Here is a 19,199-nt window from a genome sequence, read left to right on the forward strand (position 1 = left end):
TATGGGCCCGATTCACAGAACTAACTTAAGACAAAATCCTAAACTTACAACTTTTGGTATTCACAGAAGTTAAGATTTAGTCTTAAGTTTGTCTTAAGACAATCTTAAGACAGACTTAAGTTAGAATTTTGTCTTAAGTTTGTCTTAAGTCTGTCTTAAGTCTGTCTTAAGACAAACTTAAGACAAAATCCTAACTTCTGTGAATACCAAAAGTAGTAAGTTTAGGATTTTGTCTTAAGTTAGTTCTGTGAATCGGGCCCATTGAATCAAAATAGACTCATATGCATTTAAATCCATCAATTCACGGGGAATGTCTACCAACTCCAGAATATTATGAACACCTCTAGCAGGCATTCTGTTTTGATTTAATTTATCATAACAATATTTACAAATACGCTGATCAGAACTCAAATCAAAACAATTCTCCACCCACAAATAAGTTGCAAAATCCTTCCACTCATAATTATTCATCTTTTCACTTTTTACGTATAAATCAACTAATCTAGTTTGATGCTTATAATGACTTCGCTGACAACACACACAAGTAAAATTCGGCCTTTCACTTGATTTCACCTTAAACGTGGTCATTTCCTGCTCAAACTTTTCTGTACTTGAAATCCGTACATTGTCTTCCACATTACCTTGAATTGCTGTGTCAATTTCTACACTATCCTCTTTTTCACCAAAATAACAAATCTCAATTTCTTCACAAATCTTCTTCACATCTAATTCAGTTCCATGCAAAAGAGCACTGTTTAATTGTTTAAGCTTAAGTGCTGGACTTTTTGCATAATACAACATTCTCACTAATTTCCTCATTTTGGTATGATGCACTGCTAACATCCTAAAATGATGAAAAACACTCTCTGAAGACTTTTCTAGAAAGACAAGCCAGTGAATGCCCTTGCAAACCTGTATTTTCTCTCACTCTGCAAGGATCTAAGTCTTGCAACAACTTCATTTTCTGCTTTAGACTTTTCTTACTAAATGTACGTAAGAAATTACAAAACAAATCAATTGATTCCTGTCGCACACTACAAATACGACTACACTTCCAAGTGTAAACTGGACCCTTAGTACGTCTCCCTAAAACTTCATCAGTTAACACCTCTTCTGGTTCTCTAGGCACAAGTTTCTCTTTTTCAATCGGACAACCGTCTTTCACTTCATACGCTCGACCACTGGTGTCAACTGCATGCACTAAATCATTCTCCTGGAAGTAACTCTCCTCATTAAAAAATGGCTCACAACTTGAACTGTGCATCTATTCTCCTGAAAAAACTTTACAAAAATTAGTCCGATTAATTACTCTTTTCCATCTACTGTTTGATTTGAAAACATCAATTGTCTTGTTAAGTGTCCTAATTCTATTGAATATTAAAATAAATATTTTTTTCTTAACTTCAAAAGCCTGATCAACAATCTTCTCTACACTTTTCTTTTTCTTATAAAAAGCAGCTCTCTGTTTACCTTTCCTAATGTTTTTTAACAAATTTAAAATCACCCTATTGCGAAACATTCGTTTACGAATGTCTCTAAACTGATTCTGCCTTCTATTCCTATACATATTATTCTCTCCTGCTCCAGTTGTAGGATTCTTTGAGGTTCTCTCCTTCCTTTTCAAATTTACTCTCTCATTCTCTTTTTCTACATGCTGTCCCACATTTTTTTTTGATGTACATATGTTCCGTATGAAAGACTTAGTTGTCTTAACAAGAGCTTGGTGCTGTTTTTTGAAGTATTTGTTGTGGAAGAGTGCTGTAATTCCGTTGCTGTTTTTGTTTTTTGGGCGGTTATGTTGTTTTCTTCTCCTTTCCCTTGAGGGCATGTTTGCTTACTCTTGAAATCTTGATTTCAATCTGTGTTAAAGAAAAAAATAGCACATTATAGACCACTATTACCAAACAACAAAGCAATGACAAAAAGCAAACAATCTATTCACGGTTACAGATCAGGTGAGGATTATCCAGGGGTGCACAAAAGGTGAGGCCTGTATTGAAGAGTAAAGTGGAAGACAGCTCTGTCCACAGGTACAAAGAAGATGAGACCTGTGTCTAAGAGTCCAGTAGGGGATAGACTTCATGAAGTCTAGTCCACTGCACTCTTATACAAAGGCTTCACCACCTATGCTTCCCAGGAAAGGCCTCTCTCCCACTACAGTCTTGATCATAGACCACACCTCCTCTGTCCCTCTGGACATGTCTCACCTCATCTGCACAATCTACTTCCTAATCTCAGGTAACACAGGTGACATAATTGTGAAAAGGTCAAATTTTTTTATGTAATCATGCACACACTATTTATTCTTTCTCAAAAATATAAAACTCATTAATTTGCACCAAAAATGTTTCAGTAGTGTAATGAAAAGCTTATACATATGACCTTTTCTCTGTTTTTCAAATTTTATTCTAAAAAAATATTATGAGGCCTAAGCAGGACTGCTCATATGATGAAGCCTGTCCAGGGGAGCACAAAACGTGAGGCTTGTGTCCAAGAGTACAGTGGACAGGACTAAACTGGAGTAGTGTGCAAAAAAAAGATGAGCCTCATTTATAAAGCCCGGCGTCAGTTTTGCGCTACTGATGCGTCACTTTTTGTGACGCATTGGCGGCATAAATCATGTGCCCTGTTGCGCCATATTTAAAAAGTGACGCATGTAGGTAGATGCGTCATTTTTTAAACCTCTGCGCCACATTATACCTCTGTCAAGTGTAATGTACACAGAGGGGTAATTTCTCCGCAAAAAGCCTCGTAATAATGACGCAGTGAAATCTATGAGATTTCACTGCGTCACTTTTAGGAGACGTTACGTCAAAATCTTGCACCTGACTAACAGCAGGGATAAGACTGAGGCAAATGCTTTCAAATGGGGCTTTCCCCATGTGATAGGATTCTGACACCTAAGCAGGTGTGCAGATGAGATGAAGACTGTCCAGGGGAGCACAAAAGGTGAGGCTTGTGTCCAAGAGTGCAGTGGACAGGACTAAACTGGAGTAGTGTGCAAAAAAAAGAACCTCATTTATGAGGCCCTGCGTCAGTTTTGCATTGCTGATGCGTCACTTTTTGTGATGCATAGGCGGCATAAAACATGTACCTTTTTGCGCCATTTTTAAAAAGTGACGCATGTAGGTAGATGCGTCATTTTTTAAACCTCTGCGCCACATTATACGTCTGTCAGGTGTAATGTACACAGAGGGGTCATTTCTCCGCAAAAAGCCTCGTAATAGGGACGCAGTGAAATCTATGAGATTTCACTGCGTCACTTTTAGGACACTGTTACATCAAAATCTTCCACCTGCCTCACAGCAGGCATACTACTGAGGCAAACGCTTTCACATAGGGCTTTCCCCATGTGATAGGATTCTGACACCTAAGCAGGAGTGCAGATGAGATGAAGCCTGTCCAGGGGAGCACAAAAGGTGAGGCTTGTGTCCAAGAGTGCAGTGGACAGGACTAAACTGGAGTAGTGTGCAAAAAAAGATGAACCTCATTTATGAGGCCCTGCGTCAGTTTTGCACTGCTAATGCGTCACTTTTTGTGACGCATCGGCGGCATAAAACATGTACCTTTTTGCGCCATATTTAAAAAGTGACGCATGTAGGTAGATGCGTCACTTTTTAAACCTCTGCGTCACATTATACTTCTCTCAGGTGTAATGTACACAGAGGGGGCATTCCCCCGCAAAAAGCCTCATAATAGTGATGCAGTAAAATCTATGAGATTTCACTGCATCACTTTTAGGACACTGTTACATCAAAATCTTGCGCCTGCCTTACAGCAAGCGTAAGACTGAGGCAAACGCTTTCACGTGCAGCTTTCCCCATGTGGAAGGATGCATTGCTGGAGTACAAGCATTCCATTTCATTACTGAAAACTCACTATTTTACAAAATACATTTCCTCTCTCTTGCAAACAATGCTACCAAGCATTACCAAAAAAATAACACAAACCAACAGCAAAGAAGCTCAGTGTGCTTCCTAATCTGAGATAACACAGGTGACATGATTGTGAAAGCTTCAAATTATTTTATTTAATCATGCACACACTTTTTATTCCTTCTCAAAAATGTAAAAGCTATTAATTTGCACCAAAATCGATTTTTCAATAACATTTTAGAAACAAAATGCAGGTCCTATGTACAATCATTCCCTTTCAGTCTTGAAACGTCACTATTTTAAAAAATAAATTTCCTATCTCTTGCAAACATTCCTGCCAAGCATTTTCCAAAAAATAAAACAAACCAACAGCAAAGAAACTCAGTCTGCTTCCCAATCTGAGGTAAAACACGTAACATGTTTGTAAAAGATTCAAATATTTTTATATAATTATGCACACACTATTTATTCCTTCTTAAAAATGTTAAAGCCATTGATTTGCACTAAAATCGTTTTCCAATTACCATTTTATGAACAGAACACAGGTCCTATGTACTAACATTCATTTTCACCACTGAAAGCCATTCATTTTCCCTAAAATCGTTTTTTATTTAATATTTTATGAACAGAGCACAGATCCTATTTACAAGCATTCATTTTCACTACTAAAACCCATTGTTTTGCACTAAAAACGTTTTTCAATTAACATTTTATAAACACTGCACAGATCCTATATACAAGCATTCATTTTCACTACTGAAACCCATTGATTTGCACTAAAATCGTTTTTCAATTACCATTTTAGGAACACAACACAGGTCCTATGTGCTTCTTAATCTGAACTCTCTATCTAAATGAATCATAACTCACCTTTACAAATGCTTTTGGAGATTCAGAACAGTGTCAGATACACACACCAATATTTCTTTAGCAGAGCAAAAGGTTTGTTCTCCAGGCACTGCAACCATTAATGGCACAGAAAACCTCTAATTCTATACACATATTGCTCATGGTAACCAATCAAAACTCTTCCCTCTGTATTTTCAAACCAACACCCTTCCCCCCTCAGCTCTTTCTACCTGTTACCATAGCAACTCCCTCCTCACTGAGCTCTCAGATTTAAACGTTTATTCCACAATGTTGCAAATCACCTCAGCAAGGATGTTTGACCTGCGAATACACCAGCCTATCTGGTGCAATGTTTCTTTAAATGACTTTTTTTTAACCATTCAAATTACTTCTTACACAGAACACAACCATGCACCCTAACTTACAGTTTTCAACTATCTCAATCTACCAATCATAGCTTGTGATTCAAGAGCACTGAAACTCCACAGTTTTTTTTTTGCAAACTCCTACTGTTCCAACTGCCATTTTATTCCTACACTTCATCTGACTGCACCAGAACCTCCTCTCACCATGTATTCTGTCTGGATTATTGGACATAGCTAGATCCACTGTGCTCAAAGGTATGTAGCTAACAGAAATTTTCACAACCTTGATTTACCAAATGTGAACATTAAATGGATTGGCCAGAGAGGATTGAGATGTCACCAATTGATACCATTGGTGAAAACCTTTTTGCATTTGCCACACCCTAACCTCATAATTCTGCACTGTGGTGGAAATGACTTAGGCACTTTGACTGGGGTAGGTCTGGAAATGCTTTTAAAGGACACCTTTGAACAATTGATGGCACTTTTTCCTCAAACTGCCTTGGTATTTTCCAATATATGCCAAAGACAGAAATGGAACTGGTCCAACCAATTTTGTCCACAATTTGAGAAAGCACGGAAACATGTGAATAAATCTGTTTCTGCTTACATGAGAGACTATGGAATGGGTTCAATATACAACAACAACTTGCGTTACAGCATGTAAGATATCTACAGAGGAGATGGTGTGCACTTCTCAGATGAGGGGAATAGAATATTCCTACTGAATTTTAGACTGTGCATTGGTACCTACTTGTAGGTACCTAAATCAGCCACAGAACCCAAAAGCTCTTTTCAGAGCTACCCTACCTCTGATCACTCCAAATGATTATCTTTTTCTAACTTTTTTCAAAATTTTTCACCAAATTACGCTCCCCGGCACGCTTCCCGATGCGCGTACCGGCCGCTCCTCCCGCAAATAGTTTTTTTTTTTTTCGCCTATATGGGCCTCCTAAGACCCCCTCAGAAAACCTAGAGGGTCAGGGAGTGCCTACCATGCCCCCTTATACCTATTCCCAACGTTGTTTCTCCTCCATTTTCTGTCTCAAATCTACCGAAACACAAAATGGAGGACTCCCGTAGCGCTGCCGGTACGCGTACCGGGGCGCGCACCGGGAAGCACCCTTAAAATATTTTGGAAATCAATTTACTTAAAAACCACTGGAGAGACTTTCACCATATATAGAATAGGCCATACTACATACCAGTCCCTACCATTTCCCCAAATTTGGTGGAATTCCATTGAGCCATTTGAGCTGTAGCACTGTCTAAATAGCCTGAGGTAAATTACATGACAAAAACACATCTGAAGTTTTAGAATTTACAACCAATTAAAATGTTACTTTCATTTTCTACTTTTTTTTCCTGACATTTGATTGGTTATGTACATGAATATAAATGAAAAATGAGAGGGAAACACGGCCATTTTGACTACAACTACCTGAGGTACATCTTGAAAGGATTTTCGCATTTTTTCTTCTTCACCTCTCAGTAAAGTAAGTTGATAATTTGTAAGGGGTGATGTCACTGACCATGTCATGAATGATGTAATATGTGACATCATCAGCAGTGGATTGCGGGTGCGCGATATATAGTTAGTGTAACTAACTATATATGGAATTTCAATGGTTTTGTGTGAGTAAAATAAGGTTTTGTAAATGCTAATTCCTAACTATATATGGTCTATAACCTATGGTTTTTTCAGTGAATTTTCAAGGTTTTGTAAATGCTAATTCCTAACTATATATGGTCTATAACCTATGGTTTTTTCAGTGAATTTCAATTGTATTTTAATAGCAAATATCAAAAGCTTTAAAATGTATTCTTCTTTAAATCGAAAAATATATTTTATATGTTTTTAATACAATTTTTTTATGTATTTTTTTTTATAATTTTTTTGGATTCGCTCCCGGTCCGCGAACCGGGCAGCTTCCCGTTAGCTCAATTTGGTGCCGCGAATCGGTCCGCGAACCGGTATACGTTCCGTTTGTGCAACTGCCGCGCTAGAAAACAACATCGTGACGTGTCACGTAAGCGCGACGTATCGCGTTGTCGCGTAATGTGTCATATGACGCGCCGCGTTAGCGCACCCGGAAGTGCTCCGGTGCGCGAGGCGCAAAGCGCAGCTTCCCGGAAGCGATCCGGGACGCGGCGCGGATCGCCTAACGTAAGCGTAACAAGTCATGTGACCTGTAAATAACACTTTTCATTGGTTCATTTCACTTTCAGTTTCCTAATGATGTAAGGCTAGGTCATGTGACCTAAAAATAACACTTTTCATTGGTTTAGAACTATTTTTTTCCCAAATGATGAAAACCCATCCTTGTTTCCTCACGCTGACTTTCATCTTTGTGAGAGGAAGACCTTTTTTCATCACTTAGCGATGGCAAGTGTTGTAGCTTCAGCTGGTGCACCCCCACCACCACCACCACCTCATAGGAAGAGAGGACCACCTCCTCAGGTTATGGTTGAGCAAGAGGAGGAAGAAGAGGAACAAGAGGAAGAAGAAGAAGAGGGGCATTTTTTGCCAGAAGAGCCTAAGAGGTCCCGAGTAAAAGAGAATTTTATTTGGCAATTTTTTAAATATCCCCGAGGCCAAAAAAAAGTGAATGCCCGCTACGTAACTTGCCTTATATGTAAAAATTATCTGTCCAGAGGGACAGATAAAAAATATAGTTATGGCAATTATACGATGCATCGCCATATGGAGAGGTGGCACCCTAACAACTACAGTGCTGCGCAAGTACGTGACCTGCTCGATAACCCCCGTCCTGTGGCCAGTACATCTCATCAACAGGCACTGACGGGACCAGAGGCAAGGGAGACGGTCCCAAATATTCAGTTGAAGTTTGGGGAAGTGAAATTTGTATGCATTTATTGCGAAAAATTGATTTGCTACAGAGAGAGTAGCGTAAATTTAATAAATGCTGCAATTGACAATCACAACTGTCCAAAACGCCCCAGAAAATAAATTATCTTTTTTTTTTGCTCCTGTTGAGCCCTTTATAATGAATCATTTTTGTTCCCCCCACAAAAAAACCCAAAAAAATATAAAATCGTTCAAAAAATACAAAAAAGTAAAAAAATGTTCAGAAAAATAATAAAAAAAATATAAAACAACAAAAACAATAAAAAAAAAGTTCTTTTCAGAACTACCTCCCCTTTATAAAAAAATGGCTAGAATGTTTAGCACTCTGGCAACCTCTATTTCTTTTGGTTCGCTTCCCGGTTCGCTCCCCGGTACGCGAACCGGAAGCAAACCAAAAAAAATTATTAAAAAAAAAGAAGAGTAAGTATAAGGGAAGGAAACAGAGAGTAATGTTAAAAGAAAGACAGCTATAGGGAGTAAACCAGAGATACTGTTTAATAGATCTATTTACCGAAGAAAAGATGGAAGAGGGTATAATTGTGAAAAACAAAATAGATAAGGAAGTGAAAGAAAAAAAGGAGAGTAGAAGAATAATAAACAAGAGTTTCTTAGAGAATGTGAGTGAATGTTCAAAATAAGATTAAAACATGTGGAATAACAGAGAGAAAAAACAGAAAGCAGAAAAGAAGAAGTAACAGAAAAGGAATGATTGAAACAGCAAAGAAATGTAAATAACATAGGGGCATATTATCAACATAGGCGATAAAATTATCGCTGCTTTTATCGGCAGAAATCTGCCGCTAAAGCCGCTTTTGCGGCAGAAAACTGCCGCTAAAGCCGCTTTTGCAGCAGTTTTCTGCCGATAAAAGCAGCGATAATTTTATTGCCTGTGTTGATAATATGCCCCTTAGTGTGCTTGAACTACAGGGAGAAAGCATAATGAACAAGTAGTGAAAGAGTGATCAGTCAGAGACAGTGAGAGTAATAGAGACGGAGTGAGTGAAGAAGAGTGAGGAACTATGAGAACAGAGGGACTGAGAAAAAGAGTGGAAGGAGTAGAGTAAGTAAGTAATAGAGAAAGGAATGAGGGAAGTAGCAAAGGCAGGAAACTGAGGGTTAACGAAATGAAGAGGTGGAACTAATAGAAGTTAAATGTGATAGAAATGTAACGAAAAGAGTACAAAACACTTACCTTATAATTGTCGTTAACTTAGTCACTTGTTATTTTTATACTTTCAATCTGTGAAAGAAACAACAAAAATTTGAAAAATATTAAAACATGTATTTAAAAATTAGAAAAGACAAGGGAAAAGATTGACAATCATCCAATTTTACAAAGAAATAAAGTTAGAGATAAACATGCAGAAAAAAAAGAGAAAGAAACGGTGATAGACAGTCAGAGACAAAAAGAAATTTAAATAGAGTAAATTACTTGGAAAGAAAAAAAGAAGATACTTTCAGTGACAGAAAAGAAGGATAGAAGAGTAAACTAAATTGAAGTTGTGTAAGCTATATAAGGAAAGGGTGAATAATGAAAAGAGAGTGAGAGAGAGAGGAGACAGAGGAAGTGAAGGAAAGAGTGTCAGATACAGACTAAGTGAGGCATCTACACAATGTGATTCGTAATGTTAGGAAACACAGGTAATGTATTTGAAAAACGTGCAATTTTTTTTGCTCAATCCACAATCACATCACTTGTGTTTCCTTTGCTTAGGTATCTCATTGTGCAGAAGTAGTCTTGCATATGAAAGAGTATGCAGAAGGTGAGCACTGTATGCAACAACTTTGACACTTACAGAAGCCTCAGCTTCTCCATGCCCCCTACACAGTCCTAAATATATACATTTTAAACTGACGGTATCTTGTTGCAGATGAAGTGAGGCCAATCTTGCAACATGGTGCATCTTTTGCACCGCCGCTGCGTCACAAAAGTGACGCACAGCGGCGCAAAAGAGACACACAGCTATCATAAATCTGTCCCTAACATTTTAAATGATTGATTCAGGATGACGCTAAGGTATGGACTATCCAGAGGTTTGTTTGAGGTGAGGCCTACTCAGGGTTGCAGATGAAATTTACGTTTGTTGAAGAGTACAGAGGAGATAATAAATGTGCAGGCCTACCAATGAAGTGAGTCATGTCCACTGCACTCTTGAACAAAGGCCAGACCTCTTCTGTGTCCCTGGACAGGCCTAAACCTCATCTGCACAATGTGATTCATAATGTTAGGAGACACAGGTGATGTAATTGAAAAATGTGGAATTCTTTTCCTCATTTCACAATCACATCACCTGTGTTTCCTTTGCTTAGGTATCTCATTGTGCAGATGGAGTCTAGCATATCAAAGACTATGCAGAAGGTGAGCACTGTATGGAACAATTTTGACATTTACAGAAGATTCAGCTTCTCCATGCCCCCTACACAGTCCTAAATGTTTACAGTTTAAACTGACGGTATCTTGTTGGAGATGAAGTGAGGCCTATCTTGCAACATGGTGCATCTTTTGTATCACTGCTGCATCACAAAAGTGACGCAACAGCGGCACAAAAGAGGCGCACGGCCATCATAAATCTGCCCCTAACATTTTAAATGATTGATTCAGGATGACGATAAGGTGTGGACTATCCAGAGGTTTGTTTGAGGTGAGGCCTACTCAGGGTTGCAGATGAAATTTAGGCTTGTTGAAGAGTACAGAGGAGATAATACATGTGCAGGCCTACCAATGAAGTGAGTCATTTCCACTGCACTCTTGAACAAAGGCCAGACCTCTTCTGTGTCCCTGGACAAGCCTAAACCTCATCTGCACAATGTGATTCGTAATGTTAGGAAACACAGGTAATGAAATTGAAAAACTTGCAATTTTTTTTGCTCATTCCACAATCACATCACCTGTATTCCCTCAGTTTAGGTATCTCATTGTGCAGATGTAGTCTAGCATATCCAAGAGTACGGAGAAGGTGAGGACTGTATGCAACAGAGCAATGTACATTACTCACCTCCCTTGACACTTACAGAAGCCTCAGTTTCTCCATGCCTCCTGCACAGTTCTCAATGTATATCATAAATACAAAAAGTACAGAATTAATTATACATGTTAAATGGTTTATTTTTGCTGTTCCCAGAATGTATCAAATTTCACTAAAAACAGTGAGTTGAAGGTATTCATCATATAACAGCGGGGAAAAAAAACACAATCAAAATGATTGTGTTTAAAAAACCCATATAACATAACCAATCAGAAATCAGAACTCCTTAAAAGTAACTTACTTTCCATGACGTCAAAGGATGTCCTATGAACAGCTTATACTCTGTTGTGCTGCTATTATTTTCAGCCCGCCACTTTCTGAAAGAAAAGCTCCATCGTTTTGACAAATATGTTACATACAATAAATGACTTCTCGCTCTCTACCGCACATTTCCTCAAGGCCAAATCGTGTAAGAGCCATTTATAACTCTTGGAATTCTTCTAAGCAAATCCCGTCATTTTCTTTTTCCGCAACTTTTAGAAAGAAAACGTTCAAGATCACTTTCACAATCCTGTACTAGTAATATCTCATCCTTCTTGCTCACTCATGTTCCACATTTCCACATTTAACTTTTTACTCTGTACTACACTTATCCTCAAGGCCAAATAGTGTAGGAGCCATTAGAACCTCTTGAAATTCCTCAGAGCAGATCGCGAGATTCTTTCCCTAAAATGTTGGTTTTAAAAACACCAGTTAAGAATTTTTAAGGTCAAAAGGCAATTTTTTTTTTAAAGTTAAAACAGAATCATTGCAGAATGACCAGCCATTTCTAGACTTTAAATAAGCTGTGTAATGTCCTGATGTTGTTGAAGGACCGTCATGATATATAATTGCTGCAGTTACAAACGTCCTTCCTGATATTGACAACTGGGAAACCACAAAATTTTTAATTAAAGTTGTCAATTTTGTTCCATCAGGCCTACATCGTTGGAACATTAAAATAACATACTGGCCATATGTTCGTATAAATAATGTGGACAGCATTGCTGACTTACATTGGCTACACTCCATGTTGTGATTGGCTGATTTTACTAGCTTATTAAAGGACACTGACTTACTGTCTGGCAAAGTTAAATATATAAATCTTTCTGAGTCTACACTAGTAGTACTTGATACCCTACAGTTCTCGCAGTCATGCTGCCATTTATAAGAAATGCCAAACAGATGATCTACATCTACACCTTCATCTTGCAATACATCAAGAATATACATTAAAAACTCCTGACAATCTTGCTGAATATTTTGAGAGAATTGCGTTTGACCTGAACATTTGTCTAACAGATTTCGAATTTCAGACACACTTTCTATTTTTGTTCTATCAGTGCTACATTTCTCTAACACAGAATTCAGCAAGCAGCAAAAACTTTGATCCGAATTGATCACAATCTGTTGTTTTAAAGTTTCTAGAGAAAAGACAACATTAACCACTACATTAGCATAGCAGTTGACACCAGAACTATTTTCAAATTGAAAACCAACAACATCTTCAACAGAATCCTTTTTCTTTCTGCTTATAATTTCAGGTTCATCGACTTTTCATCTTTTTGCTACAACCTCCCTACTATTGGTCACATTTCTTCGTTTCCGGCCTACCACACGTTTCTCAAACAAAGGATATTGAGGCAAATGTGGCGCATACTCTCTTCTTAACCTATTGAATTCCTTAACACAATCTAGATCCGCACAAATGTTTGTGACATCACACTCAATCAAGTACAATCCCGATAAAGTTCTGACTCGTGACAATGCCACATATGCCATACCCTCCTTGAACACAGAACTGTCAATATTCACCAATGCACTGTCTACACTTAAACCTTGTGATTTATGGATTGTCACCGCATATGCCAAGCAAACAGGAAACTGCTTACGGCGAACATATAAGTCTTTTACAAGCAAAAACCTAGCAGAGCAACGACCAATTAGCTGTACTTCCTCAATGCCATCAAATTTAATTTTTAAAAATTCAATTCCATCTCTATTTCTGTATTTCACAAAATCAACAACATTACCCATTGATCCATTTACCAGACCTCTTTCAACATGTAAATTCCTTCTTAAAATTATACGGCAATTTAAGCACACATTCAGAGTCTTTTCAAAACCTGCAGTTTTAGATATAGTCTTCTCTAATGAATCCAATTTTGATTTCAAATTCTCAGACAAAATAATTGTTGATCCCATATGCTCTACTCTGTCAATAGCTTCCATTTTCACAATCTCTTGGTTTTCTAAATGCAACATTTTGTTGTTGAAGATGGCACATTCTGCAAGAGTTGGCATCAAATATATTCCAGATTTCTTCTCAGTAATTTTCCGAAAAATATTCTCAGGCACAACGTCTTGTTCTGGATACAAATTTGACAGTAATCATGCATGTAAAGCTTCTTTCCCATGCTCGCTCACTTTTCCGATTCTAACATCTTGTAGAATATTCTTGTAATCTTCATCCTTCGCCTGACGCATATTTTCACGCAGTTCCGCATAATTGAAGTTTAACCATATATTGACGTTGCCAATGCTCCCTAGGCACTTCCTGGTATCTTCATGCGTGAGCATTTTGAACACAGGTTGTCCTTTCACTGGTGTCAGCTGCAGAAGATCACCGAAAACAATTATGTGTTTGCCACCAAATAACACATCATACTCTGTTTTGAGAACTTCTTGCATTCTCAAATGCACAAAGGCAATCATGACATTGGAAACCATGCTTACTTCGTCAATGATAAGAAGTTTCATTTTCCTCAAGACTCTTGAAACTTCACAACAAGCATCTCTAGATAACTTGTGGTATTGTAATTTGTTATCATGCTCCACTGGCAGCATCAGTAGACGATGCAAAGTAATACCTTTAATGTTATGTGCTGCCAGTCCAGTTGGAGCGGTGACAACACAAGACAGCGATGACTCAGTCCTTTTCTGCAAATAACATGAAATTGCTTTAATGAGGAAACTTTTTCCAGTTCCCGCTTCTCCACTCACGTACAGTCGGACAGGCTTCAACGACGTACATGAGCACTCTTTCTTCTCATGACTTAATCCATGATCAATTTGGTTGGTAACTTCGTCATATATTTTCCTCTGCTCAACGTTGAGTTGTCTTTCCAAGTCTTTTAAGTTAACCTCATCCTCCTGAGCATGTGCCATGGCTCTTTCCACTTCAATCATGGCAGTGGCAGCTTCATTTTCGATAACTGGTCCTCCTAGTGGATCCTGACTCAATGAAACAGAACTCTGACTGTCCTGAGAACTGTCTCTAGCAATCTCGGCTGCAATCGTTGCTTCCTGCTCGATTTCCGCATTCAACATTTCCAGATATTTGGGAAAAACAGGACATTCTATGGTCTCCTTGGCGGCATTGAAAGAGTCTTCGTAACAGAGGAAATCTCCAAGCAGTTCCTCTTCTGCACGCCAAGGCTTGAAAAGTTGCAAAAGTGCTAAATAGAAAAACTCTTTTCTTTCAGGAGATTCGCCACTCAATTTTCGATGGTTTACCAATTGGCATTTTCTTTGCTTGACAAGACATCCCTCACTTCCAATTACAGCATACACTCCTTTAACAATATCTTCTTTGATGTTCCTCTTGAATATGTAATTTTGTAGAACCTCATACAGACAAACATTCTCGAGGTGACTGCTTCTATTTGGATAATATGTATCCAACATGTTGGCCTTCAAAATATCTGTACTGTTTGGCTCCTTTTCTGCCAAATACTCAATTTCCCGTACAGGTTTCAGAACTCGATTACGCGTTGCAGCAAGACCAAGACTCGCCCAAATGATACTCCTGGATTTGGCATAGAGACTTGCTGAAGACAACCGGTCAGAACATTCGTAAGCTCCGATTTCTCGATGCAACAACATCTTCAGACTGAAACTGTACAACTTCTTACTGAGGCTCTTTTCATGGGAAATGTCCTCCCACATATCCTTCAATTCTGTCTTTTCTTTTTTGGTGATGTAAGATGTCACATACCGAGCCACAGCCATACAGTTATCAGCCACAAACTGTATATCCATGTTAGCATTCCACATGGACAAAATCACTGGGTTGTAGTCTTTGATGTACTTGGACTCTTCGTTCCTTTTCAAATTGTACGTATTTTGGGGTGATTTCTTTATCACATTATGTCGCAGCGAAGACATCAAACTGTTCACTCTTCCTTTAGAAATCACCGGTCGTGGAAAGGCGAAACGACATTTTGTGTAGAACTTGTCCTTGTTTCTGAATTTACGACGCCAGTACTTTCCGCAACGATGGCTTTGGAAGCGTAAAACTTGTTCTCTTAGGCTTTTGTCTTCCTTTGCCTTTGGAACAGCACATGTAGAATACTGTTCTATGAAACTCATCACTAAGTCATCCGGATCTGTTCCAAATTTGGGTGCATCTTTGATCCACAGCAGCATATGTATATGAGGAGCACCTCTTGCTTGGTACTCCTTTCTCCAGAAGAAATCCAACACCTCTCCAAGAGGTGGTTTCTTCTTGTTCATGATGAAAGACATCATAGCTTCAAATCTATGATTGAAGTACCTGCATACATTCACTGGATCCAAAGAGCACAGTTCTCCGGGTGTCTTGAATTCAATATTTTCAATGTTTCCATTTGCCTCTCGTAGAAATTCAAGTAAGTCTTCCCAGCCATACTCAGCACAGCTGAGAGTGAGGAACCATGTGGGAGTTCCTAAGTTCCTCAGCATACATTTTAAATCACCATGACGACGGTACCAGTACTCATTAGTACCACGCTGACACGCCATGAGATTAATCAGGTGAGAATCCAAAATACTGTCTTGTACATTGACTTTATCCATAAAGTCACTTGCCAAGATGTTTTGCATCTGTACACCACTTTTCAAGATGTGGTTCACTGCATATGACAGTCCAGACAGATCGCTTTCAAACAGTAGATGAAACAAATAGGGAATGCATTGACGAAACCTAGGATCTTCTGCATACAATCGTAAAGTCCGGTATTCAGAAGCAGGAATTTGATCAGGTCGCTCATCATATCTTCCTCCTTGACCTGTTGGAAATAGCTGTGGGAAACATCGAGCTTCCAAACTTTCCTCCCAAACACTAATGGGACTTCCTTTGGCTTGTTTCATTTGAAACAACTCAATAGCATTCCCCATGACTTCCTTGGAATGCAAAGGATGAACACTATAATGTTCATATATTTCTTCATTTTTAGAGGCTTCTACTTTCTCAATTTGACCAGCACACAAATCGCTATCCTCTTCTTCACTTACTTCCTCTTCTGCAACATATACATTCTTGTAGTACTTATTGTTTTTCTTCAAATACAATGTTGCCTTTTTGACTTTCCTAACATCCACTAAATCTTACCATATTTTCTTACTCTTTGTCGGAACCCCATTAACTAAGATAACCAGAGGTTCCTCTTCCACTTTCTCTACTCCAATTGTATTAATGTTTTTCTTCAAATCTAGAGGCAAATAAACAACTCTTCCCTTTAATCCTCTCTGTAAATCTGATGGAGGCAATTTCCCTGTCTTTGGCTCCATTCTTACAATCGCCTTAAAGGGATGGATACTTTGAATCAAAATAGATTCATAAGTATTTAAATCCTTCAATTCAGAAGGAATCTCAACCAATTCCAGATTATTATGAACCGCTCTAGCAGGCATCCGGTTTTGATTTAATTTGTTACAACAATAAGTACACACACGTTGATCTGATCCCAAATCAAAACAATTTTCTACCATCAAGTATGTTGCGAAATCCTTCCATTCACTATTATTTTCCCTTTCACTTTTCGCATATAAATCCACTAACTTAGTCTGATTCTTATAATAAGTGCATCGACAACACACACAAGTGAAATTAGGCCTCTCACTTGATTTCACCTGAAACGTGGCAATTTCCTTCTGAAAATTATCTGTACTGGAAACCTGTACACTATCTTCCACATTACCTTCTTCTTCTGGGTCAATTTCAACATTCTCCTCTTTACTTGCAAAGTAACAAAACTCAATTTCTTCACAAATATTCTTCACATCTACTTCAGAACCATGCAAAAGAGCAGTGCATAATTGTTTAAGCATAATTGCTGGACTCTTAGCATAATACAACATTCTAACTAATTTCCTCACTTTATTATGATGCACTGCTAGCATCCTGAAATGATGAAAAACACTCTGGCATACTCTCCTGGAAATACAAGCCAACGAATGACCATGCAAACCTGTCAGTTCTCTCAATCTGCAAGGATCTAAGTCTTGCAACAACTTAATTTTTTGTTTCAGACTTTTCTTACTATATGTATGTAAGAAATTACAAAACAAATCAATTGATTCCTGCCGCACACTGCAAATACTACTACACTTCCAGGTGTACACTGGACCCTTAGGACGTCTCCCTAAAACTTCATCACCTAACACCGCTTCTGCCTCTGTTGTCACAAGTTTTTCTTTTTCAACCACACATCCATCTTTCACCTCATATACTCGGCCACTGGTGTCAACTGCATGCACCAAATCATTATCCTGGAAATAACTCTCCTCATTAAAAAATGCCTCACAACTTGAACTATGCATCCATTCTCCTGTAAAAACTTCACAAAAATTACTACGATTAACTGTTCTCTTCCATCTACTATTTGATTTGAAATCATAAATTGCCTTGTTTAGTTTCCTAATTCTATTGATTATCAAAATAAATAACTTTCGCTTAATTTCGAATGCCTGATCAATAATTTTCTCAACTTTTTTTTTCTCTTATAAAAAAACACTTTCTGTTGACCTTTCTTAATATTTTTTAACAAATTGCCAATTATCCTGTTGCGGAACATTCGTCTACGAATGTCCCTAAACTGATTTTTCCTTCTACTACCTTGCACAGAGTTATCTCCTGCTCTAGCAGTAACATTTTTGATTGGCCTTTCCTTTCCGTATAAATTGGCTCTCTTTTTCTGGACTAAAACATGTTCTGTAGTTAAACTTTTTTTTCTACAAATGTTTCTAAGGAATGATTTCGTTCTCTTACCCGGAGCTTTCTTGGTGACTTGACGAGATTTTATTGTAGAGGACTGCTGCAAGCATTTAGTAATCTGCTGTCTTTGACGTTTTGTAGCCATTCGGCTTCTTTCCTTAGACGGCATTCTCTAATTTTGAAATGATCTGCAGTTGAATCTGTGGTAAAATATAATAAAAAATTTTATTAACCACTATTACCAAACAGTAAATCAATAACAGTCGTCAAAAATTTAACACACTACTTGTCAATTTTACATACAATAATTTTTAGTGCATTGGCAAATTTAGTAGTCACAAATAGTAGCAAAGAAATTGAATGCTTCTACATTTGACCTGTGCTCTTTTATATGTGAATCTAAACTAATTTTATGAGCATATTTGACTATTTTATTAAAGACACTACACACAAGCTGTTTTTGAAGTTGTGTTTAATTTTAAATGAAACAGTTTACATGTTTACTTTTCATTTCCAGTAACTTTTAAAAATAAATGTTTATAGTTCCATAGGCTCAAGCAAGTCAGCTTCCCACCCTATGTCATACAATTCTGACAAATCAGCATCCTCATCATGTTCTTCATCATCCTCAGGATTTAAATCATCCAAGGGATCTACTTCCACTGATGTTTCAATCACAATTTCAATGATAATATCGAGATCAACAGATTGCTCATTATCACTCATGCTTGATGTTGTCGTTATCTTTAAAGAAAGAGAACAACAATGAGATGTTGCAGAGTAAGAGACAAATCTCAGAGACTATAATTGTAAAATTGTTTAACAAGAGTAACATTTTGCAGATATTATTTAACCATGTCCAGCGATGCTGTTTCAAACAGGCGTAAGGATTTGATTCAGCAATGCCATAAATGTGACTCAGTGAAATCTTCTTAGTTTGACTGTGATAGTTTTACAGGGCTTTCATGCAAATGACTGGCCACCCTACAACAAAACGCTCACATGAAATCTGACGCAGGTTTCATGTGGCACAGGACTTTACAGCATGACACATCTGCCTAGATGCATCAAGTTGTAAATATGTCGCAACATAGCAAATCTTTTGCACCGCCGCTGCGTCACAAAAATGACGCACAGCGGCGCAAAAGAGGCACACAGCTATCATAAATCTGTCCCTAACATTTTAAATGATTGATTCAGGATGACGATAAGGTGTGGCCTATCCAGAGGTTTGTTTGAGGTGAGGCCTACTCAGGGTTG

This window comes from Lissotriton helveticus, chromosome 2_1, assembly GCF_964261635.1.
Source record: "Lissotriton helveticus chromosome 2_1, aLisHel1.1, whole genome shotgun sequence".
Taxonomy (NCBI): domain Eukaryota; kingdom Metazoa; phylum Chordata; class Amphibia; order Caudata; family Salamandridae; genus Lissotriton; species Lissotriton helveticus.